Consider the following 14,970-nt stretch of genomic DNA (forward strand, 5'->3'; position numbering starts at 1 on the left):
TATATTTTAATCTTTTTTTTAGACGCTTTTGGATTTTTAGGAATTTATTCATCTCTAAAAAAAATTCAAAGCAACCTGAGGTGAGATTTGATGGCGTACTCAACGCGTCAGATCGGGTACATCCTCGGGTGGCGAGTGAAATCCGGTTTTTCCAAACCCTTATCTCACTCTCACTTGAAATCCTAGCCCCTACCTTCCCTATTTAAAGAGCAACCCGAGTTCCTCTTCTCCACCATCAAAATTAGCCAAGTTTCTTCTCTTTTCCATTAAACTTTTATATTTTCTAAAGCTTTTCTTGCAAGCTCGAGTTCTTTTTGAAATATCTGGGTACCATACTAATATCGAGTTTTAGTTCTTATATCTCAGTCTCAAGGTTTTTCCATGGCTCCCAAAATCAAGACATACAAGAAGAAGGACTCCAATTCTGCCTCCACCGCGCCTCAAACCGGAGGAGGAGGAAGCCATGTTTGAGAAATCAAGGAAAAAGGAGTCCCCTTGCATCTCCCACCATCAAGTGGATGTTTCCAATCCCCAACCCGGAGCACTACCTGATCAGCAAGACAAGACCCTGCTCTAGTACCCCATTAGGTGTAAGTTTGAGAACAAGAAGAAGAAGATCAAGTATGTGTTAGCGAGAGAGAGAGTGTAAGCAAGTGTATTAGTTCCTAGTTACAATCTAAATATAGACACATGTGACACAAGGAATATCCTATAAAAGATTCTATAGACAATTAAGACTATGAAAGCGACATGTCTTCTCTTAACACAACATGTGACTTTGCCTTGAGCTCCCACTTGCTTTCTCATTTCTAACGGCTACTTGGGAAGGTTCTAGAGAACTTTGTGACTGATGGAGATGCTTCATACACGAGCTGGGATTTGTTATACATGAGGCTGTACGGACGACCCATTCATATGTTGTACGGACGGTGTGGTACGGACGATGTGCGAAGTGAGGTTTCATATTAGGTAGCTGATTGGGTACGCTCACTGAGCCTAGATGCGGATGCTGTTCGTCAATATCCAAGGCATAGGGACCCCATGGAGATCGACTTAGATGCAGGAGGAGGCCAAAACAAAGAGGACTAATCCGCCTATTCAAGAAATAGGGCATCGGTCGCAAAGGGGAAGAGACCAGCTTCTGAAAAAGTCGACGAAGTGGCTGAGGGAGTGGTGGAAGAGGAGGAGGAGCACACCGATGGTGCGAGCCCCGAAAAAGAGGAAGAGCAGCTTGAGAGGACCATGAAAGCTTCAAGGAGGCTGAAGAGAAAGGAAGAAGAGTCTTCGGCAAAGCTGCTCAAGATTCTCCGAAGGATGAGCTTTGAGGGAATTCGTTATCCCCACCGCGAGACGATGAAAAAGCTGGGAATCGCAAGAGATGTTGAGTTCCTCTTTCACATGTGCCACCTGGGCCAGTTAATGAGGACCAACTTGGAGGTGTACGAAGAGGAGACAGATCATTTCCTCGCCAAGCTAAGGCTGTACTACTATAAGTACCACTCGAGGCTCAAACCCGATGGGGGGATCAGGTTCATAACTTTTTCAGTACGCAACAAGGAATATCGGCTCACCTTCAAGGAGATGGAGACATTGTTCGGCTTCAGAACTGGTCCCAGCAAAGCTATGGAAGTTGACAAGGAGAATATGAAGTCCCTATAGCAGAAAATAGGAGACAAACTTCCATAACAATCCACCAGCTCTAAATCTGCTCAAATCCTTGGATGTTAGCACTACTAAGAATCACTCAAACACAAGATTAAACGCAACATTATAGATAGAAGTTCATAATTCAATACAAATTCAAATTGACTCAATTTAAGTGGAAACCTATGAGTGGCAGGCAACCTATGAGTGGATTGCCTCCCACTAAGCGCTTGTTTTCAGTCATTAGCTTGACTGTGTCGGATCTCAGGCATCCGGTGGATCGTAACATGGCAATGAATGCTTCTGAGAGAATGTCCTTTGCATCCAAGGGGGTGTGTAGGCAGTAGGTACATGAGATCTGCCAAGGATGGGAGGAACCGGACCAGGGCGGGACTGAGGTATGGGTGGCTTTCTTTTATGTCCTGCAAAATCATCAACAGAAGAAACAAGCGCTCTACGATAATCTCGTGGTTTTGTTAACTGCAAAACAGTTTTTGTACCTTTGAAATTCTTATTGATGATAGGAGAAGGTTTGGTTGAAGAAGATGCATACCTTGTCTTTACCTGTGGATTCTGGACTTTGGAATGGTGAGATTTCAGCGTTACAACTGGTCTAGGACTTGCAACTAAGGAATCAACTCGAGAATCTTTGGTTTTGGACAAGCCCGGAAGTTCTCGTGGAGGTGTGTCGATCGATGCAACAGCTGAATCGATCAATGATGTGCCTGCAACTCGTGTCTCGTCAACGATTCTGCAACTTTCCTCAGCAATCCGTGTTTCCATTACAAAAACATCATCTACCAGCAACTTGTCATGGATCAGAACCTCATCATCTACCAGCAAGCTTAATAGCTTGCTTACTCACTTTCTCAACAGGTTCCAACTCCTTGACATACTCAGCAGTAATGTCTCCATGAAGTTCTATGATTAGATCATCATCAGAAACAACCTCCACAGAAAATGTCTCACCATCAATAGTGGGAACCCTTCTCAGCTTGTCCATCTCAATGTTCATAACCAAATCTTCTACATTCAAGGCTATGTGTCCCTTCTTAACATCAATGATGGCACCAGCTGTAGCCAAGAAAGAGTGTCCTAAGATGAGAGGATCACTAGGCTCTTTTTCATATTTCAGCACCACAAAGTCGATGGGAATCATGCAATCTCCAATCTTGATTGGAATATCCTCTAAGACACCTTCAGAAATCCTTCTGGATCGATCAGCTAAGATAAGAGAGATCTTGGTTGGCTTGAAATCTATCATCCCAAGTCTCACAGCAACAGAATGTGGCATCAAATTGATACTAGAACCGAGATCACAAAGAGAGTGAGGAAACCTTCCTGTGGAGATGGAGCAATCTAACACAAAACTTCCAGGATTTGGTAACTTCTCTGCAATCCTACTGTGAATCACTGCACTTACTTCCTCTAAGACAACCAACTCCTGCTTCTTATCCTTCTTCCTCTGTGGAGGTTGCTTCAACAGAATTGAGCTGACATCCTTTTTAGTGCTCCTTCCTCAGGACTCAAACCATTGGTGACCATCCTCTTCACATACCGCTTAATACCAGGAGAAAACCTGACTGCATGAATCAAAGGCATTTCTATCATCACCTTATCCATCATAGCTTTGCATCTAGCTTCTTCAATCTCCTACTTGGACCTCCTAGGTTTAGGAAAAGGGACCTTAGGCTTGTAAGCTTTTTCAGAATCGATAGGTGGAACTGGATGAGAAACCCGAGCTGTGCGTGGGGGGAGTCGATCGATGTTGATGTTGTGTCGATCTACGCTTGATTGAGTTTGCATCGATCGATGCTCTTGTGTAGTGTCGATCGATGTTGGCTCAACAAACGGATCTTCCTCTCCTTCCTTCACCAAAATCGCATTACAGGCATGTTTGGGGTTCAACTCTGTTCTTCTAGAAAGAAGTTCCTCTTGTCTTTTAACAGACCCAGCAGACTGAATCACTTNTCCCAAAATCAAGACATACAAGAAGAAGGACTCCAATTCTGCCTCCACCGCGCCTCAAACCGGAGGAGGAGGAAGCCATGTTTGAGAAATCAAGGAAAAAGGAGTCCCCTTGCATCTCCCACCATCAAGTGGATGTTTCCAATCCCCAACCCGGAGCACTACCTGATCAGCAAGACAAGACCCTGCTCTAGTACCCCATTAGGTGTAAGTTTGAGAACAAGAAGAAGAAGATCAAGTATGTGTTAGCGAGAGAGAGAGTGTAAGCAAGTGTATTAGTTCCTAGTTACAATCTAAATATAGACACATGTGACACAAGGAATATCCTATAAAAGATTCTATAGACAATTAAGACTATGAAAGCGACATGTCTTCTCTTAACACAACATGTGACTTTGCCTTGAGCTCCCACTTGCTTTCTCATTTCTAACGGCTACTTGGGAAGGTTCTAGAGAACTTTGTGACTGATGGAGATGCTTCATACACGAGCTGGGATTTGTTATACATGAGGCTGTACGGACGACCCATTCATATGTTGTACGGACGGTGTGGTACGGACGATGTGCGAAGTGAGGTTTCATATTAGGTAGCTGATTGGGTACGCTCACTGAGCCTAGATGCGGATGCTGTTCGTCAATATCCAAGGCATAGGGACCCCATGGAGATCGACTTAGATGCAGGAGGAGGCCAAAACAAAGAGGACTAATCCGCCTATTCAAGAAATAGGGCATCGGTCGCAAAGGGGAAGAGACCAGCTTCTGAAAAAGTCGACGAAGTGGCTGAGGGAGTGGTGGAAGAGGAGGAGGAGCACACCGATGGTGCGAGCCCCGAAAAAGAGGAAGAGCAGCTTGAGAGGACCATGAAAGCTTCAAGGAGGCTGAAGAGAAAGGAAGAAGAGTCTTCGGCAAAGCTGCTCAAGATTCTCCGAAGGATGAGCTTTGAGGGAATTCGTTATCCCCACCGCGAGACGATGAAAAAGCTGGGAATCGCAAGAGATGTTGAGTTCCTCTTTCACATGTGCCACCTGGGCCAGTTAATGAGGACCAACTTGGAGGTGTACGAAGAGGAGACAGATCATTTCCTCGCCAAGCTAAGGCTGTACTACTATAAGTACCACTCGAGGCTCAAACCCGATGGGGGGATCAGGTTCATAACTTTTTCAGTACGCAACAAGGAATATCGGCTCACCTTCAAGGAGATGGAGACATTGTTCGGCTTCAGAACTGGTCCCAGCAAAGCTATGGAAGTTGACAAGGAGAATATGAAGTCCCTATAGCAGAAAATAGGAGACAAACTTCCATAACAATCCACCAGCTCTAAATCTGCTCAAATCCTTGGATGTTAGCACTACTAAGAATCACTCAAACACAAGATTAAACGCAACATTATAGATAGAAGTTCATAATTCAATACAAATTCAAATTGACTCAATTTAAGTGGAAACCTATGAGTGGCAGGCAACCTATGAGTGGATTGCCTCCCACTAAGCGCTTGTTTTCAGTCATTAGCTTGACTGTGTCGGATCTCAGGCATCCGGTGGATCGTAACATGGCAATGAATGCTTCTGAGAGAATGTCCTTTGCATCCAAGGGGGTGTGTAGGCAGTAGGTACATGAGATCTGCCAAGGATGGGAGGAACCGGACCAGGGCGGGACTGAGGTATGGGTGGCTTTCTTTTATGTCCTGCAAAATCATCAACAGAAGAAACAAGCGCTCTACGATAATCTCGTGGTTTTGTTAACTGCAAAACAGTTTTTGTACCTTTGAAATTCTTATTGATGATAGGAGAAGGTTTGGTTGAAGAAGATGCATACCTTGTCTTTACCTGTGGATTCTGGACTTTGGAATGGTGAGATTTCAGCGTTACAACTGGTCTAGGACTTGCAACTAAGGAATCAACTCGAGAATCTTTGGTTTTGGACAAGCCCGGAAGTTCTCGTGGAGGTGTGTCGATCGATGCAACAGCTGAATCGATCAATGATGTGCCTGCAACTCGTGTCTCGTCAACGATTCTGCAACTTTCCTCAGCAATCCGTGTTTCCATTACAAAAACATCATCTACCAGCAACTTGTCATGGATCAGAACCTCATCATCTACCAGCAAGCTTAATAGCTTGCTTACTCACTTTCTCAACAGGTTCCAACTCCTTGACATACTCAGCAGTAATGTCTCCATGAAGTTCTATGATTAGATCATCATCAGAAACAACCTCCACAGAAAATGTCTCACCATCAATAGTGGGAACCCTTCTCAGCTTGTCCATCTCAATGTTCATAACCAAATCTTCTACATTCAAGGCTATGTGTCCCTTCTTAACATCAATGATGGCACCAGCTGTAGCCAAGAAAGAGTGTCCTAAGATGAGAGGATCACTAGGCTCTTTTTCATATTTCAGCACCACAAAGTCGATGGGAATCATGCAATCTCCAATCTTGATTGGAATATCCTCTAAGACACCTTCAGAAATCCTTCTGGATCGATCAGCTAAGATAAGAGAGATCTTGGTTGGCTTGAAATCTATCATCCCAAGTCTCACAGCAACAGAATGTGGCATCAAATTGATACTAGAACCGAGATCACAAAGAGAGTGAGGAAACCTTCCTGTGGAGATGGAGCAATCTAACACAAAACTTCCAGGATTTGGTAACTTCTCTGCAATCCTACTGTGAATCACTGCACTTACTTCCTCTAAGACAACCAACTCCTGCTTCTTATCCTTCTTCCTCTGTGGAGGTTGCTTCAACAGAATTGAGCTGACATCCTTTTTAGTGCTCCTTCCTCAGGACTCAAACCATTGGTGACCATCCTCTTCACATACCGCTTAATACCAGGAGAAAACCTGACTGCATGAATCAAAGGCATTTCTATCATCACCTTATCCATCATAGCTTTGCATCTAGCTTCTTCAATCTCCTACTTGGACCTCCTAGGTTTAGGAAAAGGGACCTTAGGCTTGTAAGCTTTTTCAGAATCGATAGGTGGAACTGGATGAGAAACCCGAGCTGTGCGTGGGGGGAGTCGATCGATGTTGATGTTGTGTCGATCTACGCTTGATTGAGTTTGCATCGATCGATGCTCTTGTGTAGTGTCGATCGATGTTGGCTCAACAAACGGATCTTCCTCTCCTTCCTTCACCAAAATCGCATTACAGGCATGTTTGGGGTTCAACTCTGTTCTTCTAGAAAGAAGTTCCTCTTGTCTTTTAACAGACCCAGCAGACTGAATCACTTGATTCTCCAGCTTCTTGACAAGAGTTTTTAATGCATCAAACTTCCCAGTCAGCTCACTGTATACAGAATCTATCTTCCCATTGAAGTCGACAGTTAACTTCTGTTGACCTTCCAAAATCTGTCCAATCATTGATTCCATCTTGCTCTTTGAATTGGGTGGAGGGAGGGGTTGGTAAGAAGAAGAACCATAAGTCCTTGTAAAGCCTATGTTCTTTTGTTGCTCCTGGTAATCCGACTTTGGAGTGTAGCCTGAAAAGTTCCCACTATAAGGCCTGCTGCCTTGCTGATTGCTAAATTTCTATGTCTGATACCCAGCTCCATACACATAGTTGACATCTTCTTCTATAGTCTCTGGCTTTGGCTCAAAAGTCTCAACATCTTCAGCAAAATGAACAGACTTCTTTCCCACAAGAAGATTGTGGACCGTATCCAACTTAGCATTCACCGCAGCAAACTGATTTGAACCATTGCCTTCATGTGCTCTTTTCCGCTCTAAGTCTGCAATCTTGGTACTGTTGCTTGAGGCTAGCCTTTCAATCAATTGTTCCGCTTCATCTGGGTACCTTGTCTTGAAGTTCCCATCACTAGCAGCATCCAAAGCCATCTAATACCTCCAATCAATACCACTGAAGAAGATACTGATCAACTGCACCTCTGAGAACCCATGATGCGGACAGTCTCTCTGGTATGCTTTGAACCTCACCCAAGCAGCTTTGTAAGATTCAGCTGGGCCTTGTCTAAAGGTGGAAAGCTTAATCCTCAGCTCATCTGACATCGCATCATCATAGAAGTAGTTCAAAAATGCCACCTTGATGTCATGCCAGGTCTTTAGAGATCCTGGTTTTAGTTGCCTTAGCCAATGAGAAGCTTCCCCAGCAAGAGAGTAGGTAAAAAGCTTGCAGTAGAGATAGTCCTCTGTGACTCCATTAGCCTTGATGCTGGTGATGATATCCTCAAAATGCTCAATGTGGTCTAGAGGCTTCTCATGCGGCAAGTTCTGGAATGGCCTTTGTCCAACAAGAGCAAAGTAGGCAGGCTTCAACTCAAAATCATTCCTTGGGAATGGAGGAGGGACAATTGCAGAGCGGTACTCATAGAATAAGTCTGGTCTGTTGAAGTCCGCAAGATTCTTGACAAGCTCTCCATTGTTGTCCCGTCTAGCCTGAAGGTTCTGCTGGTAGTGACCTTCCACGACTCTGGCATTGTGTCGATCGATGCCAATGTTGCGTCGGTTGATGCCGTCTTGGTTGTGTCGATCGATGCCATCGTTGCGTCGCTCGACGCCACGTGCATTATCCTCAACCACGACGAGTTCTTCTTGAATAACTCGTCCTTCAGCATCAAGTTTCTGGCCTTGTTCGTTGCGCAGATTGCCCTCTTGATCACTCAGAACTCCAGCCTCATCAGGTCTCAATATGAGTATTTTGACCATCTTCACTAGCTTGGCTGCTTTTGTGTTTTCACGCTCTAGTTGTCCTAACTCTTGGTTTGTAAGCTTCACAACTGGACCAGTAGGATTTTTCCGGGTGCTAGGCTTAGGCATGTACCTGAAATACACAAGGAGAAAAGAAACAAAAGCGTGTGAGTAATATAAGAAAACAAAAATTTAGATAAAACTAAAGACTTTAATTTAATGGTGAATCAAAAGAGTCCCCGACAACGGCGCCAAAATTTGATATGCTCAAATTTACCCTAGAGCTACTCTCTCAAATTAAGAGATCAATTGTAGTACTTAGAGATCGAATCCACAAAGACTCTAGATTCACACAATAGATTTAACAATATTTTAATTATGCTAAACCAAAATTATAATTTAAATAGCAATGCAAAAACAGAAAATAAAAGAGATGTAAAATTCAGAAGGATTAAACGCTAGGCCTAGGGAAATTCTCAGGAAATCATGAAAAAACAGATCAATTAATTAAGCAAGCAGGATTCAACAATTAAGCACCGTTTTTGAACTCTAAACAAAATTGTAAAATAAATCAGTTCTCACTGCAAATATTATCTAAGTTTTAAAACCCGAAAATCCAAATCTCTTTGCAAAATTCAAGTTAAAAACCAGCAATAAAATCAAGTTTAGATAAGTTCACAAAATCACTAATTCAAATCTCTTTGCAAAAAGTAATTTTCCTCACCAAAGGTTTTTGTCAGGAAAATCAATTATATTCTCATATCTATCAATAATCCTAAGATCTAAATCCAGATGACTAATCAAAGATCTAGCATTAAGAACAAACTATGGTGAAGAACAAGAAAGATAATGAATCCAAACAATTAATCAATCTAACAATCTATGAAATCCCTAATGAGAAACCCTAAACCAAACAAACAGATATACTCAGACATAATTGTAAGAACACAAATCATATTCTGAATAAATTGCATTAAGAAATTAATAGAAGTAGAAAAGGAGTTCTGAATCTTCTCTGGAAAGAGTCTTGATTCTTCTCTCCCAAAAACTCTCTAAAATATCTCAGGATTTTCTCTCTCAAAAGTTGCAGGGAAAAAATAAAGCTTAGGTCTAAACAATGACCATAAAAGCACGTCCAGGGACTAATGATGCAAATATGGAAAACTTTGGGGGCAGCTTTGTAAATCTTCAAAACTTGTGAGTAAACCTCCGATTTCGTATTTGGCTCTGTGTCGATCGATGCCATCAGTTGCATCGATCGATGCTTACTTCTGAATTCGTCTCTCAACTTCGTAGCTCAGCCTCAATGCTTGATTAAGCTCCAAATCTTCCTATTTAGCTCCATTATGCTCTCATCTATGCTAAATCCTATAAAGACTCAAAAGACTCTAAAAATACCAAAAACACTCTATAAATAAAACTTATATCATGGCTAAAAACACCTAAAAACCATGATATATCATGAGGTATTTCCACAAATCCCTAGCTTGTACTGTATTTGCTAGGAATGAATCAGGGAATGTGAATGATCATGAGTTGCAGTTGTTAGACGTAGCCCTGTGTGGAGTATTGGATTGTATTAGGGACGGTAGATAGCTAGTTGATGATGTAGCGAACACTAGCATGGTATTCGTTTTGCTTGATCAGTTCCTACACTTGAAGACTTGGGCTATGAATACCGAGAGAAGGGGAGGATCAAGAGAGATCTCCATAAGTGGTCTAGTCACACCGATCCTAGTAGTTTGTGATGTCCTTTTGAAGGGAGTTGTGCATGGCCCGAGGTGGGTTGATATAGAGTACATTAGATTGGCTCGATTGTTGGCTTATGAGAAGCCAAATGAGATGTTGTTATTCAAGTTCATTCATCCTACAACAGGAGCGGCTCAGATGATCCTACCTAATGTCGCTACCACAAAGATCCGGATTGAGGCGCTACCACAAAGATCCGGATTGAGGCGCTACCACAAAGATCTGGCTTCTCAACTCCGCTGGAGGCGCTGTACAACCCTGAAGAGGAATTAGAGGGTGATGAAGGAGAAGCAGGAGGACAAGGGCAGGGAGAAGAGCCAGAGGAGTTTGACTTTGAGGAGTATGTTAGCTCCCAGAAGAAGCCAATAAGGGTTAGAGAGACCCACAAGAGGATTGGATGGTTGAAGACAATGAACGTTCATCAAGGACAAGACAAGCTGTGCCTCTGCTCCAGCTCCAGCCTATGCACACACCTGGATGGGGAGGAACGGACCAGTTAGGGGAGCATGCGGCCTAGCCGCACCTACGGAACCTCATAGGGCTTCCTCATATGAGCTACGAGCAGAGGAGGATAGCACCAAACCTGACAGATCATGCATGAGTCACTTGGATGCCTACCCAGCTCATCACCCGATGGGGTACTCGATGCGTTCTCCGATTCCCCATCTGAGCACCTACTCGGGTGACCATTCGGGTCATTACCCCTAACCTTATCTGATGACTTATCTGATGACCTATATGATGCCACCTCCGAGCGACTACTCGGGTCCCTTCCCCCAGCCATATCCATTACACTACCCGATACCATACCCGGTGAGCTACGCAATGTCGTACTCGTCCCACGACTCGGATGGTTGTCCGAGCTAGTTGTTCGTATACATTACCGAGCAATCTGATGAGCTAACCCCGACACCCACTAAAGCATGTGACGACCCTAGATACATGTTGACGAGCATGGAGGCGTCTACAACCTTTTTCTTCACCAATCAGTGAGGTATCATTTTTATCCAACCATTGTAAATATCGTTGCATTGTAATTTGCTTTCTAGGATTCTTTTTTAGACTTTTATTTACACAAGGGACTATAATGTAAGTTTGGGAGGGTCAGAGAATGTAATGAACATTGTTTTTATTTTCTTATTTCAAAATTTTGCATGATAGTTTTATTATTTGAGTCTGCATCTATTTGCATAGAAAACCCCAAAAAAAATTGAAAAATTTTAGAAAAAAAAAAGAGTGTTCATGTAGTTGCATTTACATAATATGATTGAGTCTAGATTGTTTGCATTTGCATTGGGGATTATGATGACTATAGCCTTGTGATATAGCATGGTTTTTAAGTGTTTTTAGCCATGATATAAGTCTTATTTATATAGTCTTTTTGGTGTTGTGCAACTTAGGATGAGTTGGAGCAAAATAGGAGGATTTGGAGTCTATTCAAGCATTGAGGCTGAGCTGTGAACTTGGGAGACAAATTCAGAAGAATGCATTGACCGATGCAGTGTCCACAAGACAAATCAGAAGTTTTCCCAAAAGTTTTGAAGATTTATAAAGCTGTCCCAAAGTTTTTCATATTTGATCATTAGTTCCTGAAAGTGTTTTAGGAATATAAATAGGATTTGTAGTTCATTGTTTTAGACCTAAATTTTATTTTTCCCTGCAACTTTTGAGAGAGAGATTTTGGAGAGAATAATCAAGACTCCTTCGGAGAAGATTCAGAACTCCTTTACTACTTCTTTTAATTTCTTAATGCAATTTATTCAGAATATGATTTGTGTTTCATTAATTATGTCTACGTAGATCTGCTTGTTAGATTTAGGGTTCTAATTAGGGATTTCATGGTTTATTAGATTGATTGATTATTTGGATTCATTATCTTTCTTGTTCTTCACCATAGGTTTTTCTTAAAGCTAGATCTTTGATTAGTCATATGGATTTAGATCTAAGGATTATTGATTGATATGAGAATGTAATTAATTTTCCTGATAAAAACCTTTGGTGAGCAAAATTAATTTTTGCAAAGAGATTTGAATTAGTGATTTTGTGAACAAATCTAAACTTGATTTTATTGCTTGTTTTTAACTTGGATTTTGCAAAGAGATTTGTTAAACCCAATCTATTGCCCTGTGCCTTTAAACCCCAGCCTTTTCTTTCAAGCCTTGTTTTGATTTGTTGAGTGAGGCCTCATTGTTGATAATGCTATAGTTTATGGAATCTTTAGAGTATTGAGAACGACAAAGAACTAGCTCTTGTTTTAGCTAGGTTTTTAATTATTATAAGACTGGTTTTGAAAGAAATAGGTGGTTAGAATGTTGACATGGGTTCAGGTTTGGGAACAAGAAAGAATAAAAGAGAAACAAAGGTTTACTTGGTCAAAAGAAAAGTAAAGAAAGGTCTCTAATGTTAAGTTGGTTAAAAGCTCTAGGTCTCAAAGAAAACGAATAGAAAGTCTTGTTATAGTCTCCTAGAATCAAAAAGAAAAAAAAGTAAAGAAAAGTCAAATAAGATTAGGAGTATAGCAAAGAAAGAATAAGAAAGAAAGGGAGCTAGTGTTTAAACTAAAAAGTAGCCTTAGAGATTTACAAAAAGTAGTAAGACCAGAAGTTACAAAGGGAGTTTAAGAGTTTAAAGTCTAGTTTTTGGGTTGAAAAGAAAGAAAAGAGGAATGACGATAGGGTAGAAAAGCTTCTAGGTGGGTAGAACATCAAGAGCTAAGATTTGTATGCCCAAATTTTTCTCAGACTTAGATTGGTTTCACAACTGTCTTTAATAAAAAGCCTTTCCTTTGAACCGATTAAGCTTAATTCATTTTCCATTTGCAAAATCACACCAAATACTTTAATGAATGTGAAAGATATGTTCAATAGGATTGCAAGTCTTTACCAATAGTTAGAAGGCGAACTAGAGTGGGACATTGTGATAAGCTTCGAAAAAATATTTGTAAGCCCTTTGATTGATTTTTAGCACCATTGAAAAAATAACTAGAGTGAGGCATTTAAGGACTGTGGTTTGAATCCTTTGTTTATACTCTTTGGATCTGAATCCCACTTTCAAAACTCTCTTTCTTACTTGCTTACTTTGTTCTTGCTTGAGGACTAGCAAGAAGTAAGTTTGGGGAGTTGATATATTGTGTTTTTTTCAGATTTAAAGCTTCATTTCTATTAGTTTTTCATCAATTTGCATTCATGATTAGGTCCTTAGGTGCATATTTGCATTGTTTTTTGTCCCTTATAGGTTCATGGAGTGGATCATTGCGTTTTGGAGTCAAATGGAGCAAAAAGGATCTAAAATAAGGAGAATGGAGCAATGGAGATATAAAAGAGATGTAGGAGAGGTCAAAAAATCATGAGAAGAATGACCAAAGAAAGATGAAGGGAAAGAAGAGAAAGGAAGATTCAGAACCAGTCAAACTCGTCTCAAAGATCGACTCGGATAAATATCTTTAATTGAGATTTAGCTTCAAGCCTCTCATAAAAGTTATAGGAAGTTGAGTTATCTTTCCAATGGTGATTAGTTCAAGCGAATCCGAGCTACTATGCAAGAGTTATGGCGGTTGTAGTGGATGTAAGTCATTCTGGCGCTGAAAAGGGCAAGAAGTGAAGGAGGAGTTTTTCCAGATGCACTAAACGGGCAACTCCTTTTGGCCAAAGGGTGTTCATGGCTCTCCTTTGGCCAAAAAACTTCCGGCAAAGCACAACCGTAGCTTCCCTTCGGCCAAACGATGACCGAAGCACCCTATCCGAGTCCAATTCCATATGAGTTAAACGGCTTCCCGCATCGCCCAAAGAACGATCGTAGCTCCCCATTGACCACCACCTATGGCCAAAGCACAATCGAAGCCACTTGTCCACACTTGAATCCATTTTGCAACCCAGGTTTGACCCGGTTTGTCCTAGTTGACCCGGTTCCCTTCTTTTTCTCAATAAATACACTAAACCTATTAGAGAGACAGCTTATCTTTTGTTTAGCAATTTTAGGGTTATTAAGCTTGTTTATTCTAAGTTTGTTGGATCCTTTGTTTATTTTCAAGTTATTAATATTGATCTTTGTTTTATATCTTTTATTCTACAATCTCTAATTATGATTTCACAAAGATCAAACCTCTATCTTTGTGTGATCATAAGCATGAGTGAGTAGTCTTTTTAGAGTCTTTGGGTTTCGGTAGATTAGGATGATTTAGAGTTGGATTATAGAGTTTATGGTTATATTGCTTTAGATCCTTGCTTATTGGTTGCTAATGAAGCTAGATCAGCCTTGATCATGTTGATTCTAGACTTAAGGAATTTCATACCCATAATGTGTTTGATGAAATTCCTGAACCAAAACATTCAATTGCTTTCCATTTTTTACCTTTGAAAATTGTTGACTAGGGTGCTTAAAGGCTAGATAGACCTGATTGTAATGCTTATTTATCATTTAATTGCCTTTGGAAAAAGTTGATGATTGACTGATTAGTAAAGGGATTAATTGCATGGAAATGTGTTAGTCTTGTTATTGTTCTGTTGCCTAGGGATCATGCTTAGTTTAAGTTGTTTGATGCTCCATAATCCATCTCTTATTTCACTCCTAATCAATCACATTAATCCTGAAATTCTCCTTTAGTTATTGTTGAGTTGATTTTCTATTTTCTTCTTGGTTTAATTGTTTGAGCTTCTTATGATTTGTTTGTTTTTCTTAAAAGATTGTTCCAAAAACCATTCTCTTGTTTAAGATTAGATTAAGCAGCATTGTGCATTCCTAGTGTGTTGATATTGCAAACTGAGGTTCGATAATTTAATTGACAGAAATATACTGCATTAAAAGCTTGAGAAGATAATGGGTCGGTTCTTCGCATGGTCATTTAGAACCTGTTCATATAAAAGATTGAGATTGTTGATCGCTATAAGAACAAATAGGTGAACAATACGTCTTTTACCTTCATGATGTTGTCAAGAGTTAGACGTAACTCTTTTTCTCCATACACT

Source organism: Camelina sativa, chromosome 11, assembly GCF_000633955.1.
Source record: "Camelina sativa cultivar DH55 chromosome 11, Cs, whole genome shotgun sequence".
In the NCBI taxonomy this organism is placed as follows: Eukaryota; Viridiplantae; Streptophyta; class Magnoliopsida; order Brassicales; family Brassicaceae; genus Camelina; species Camelina sativa.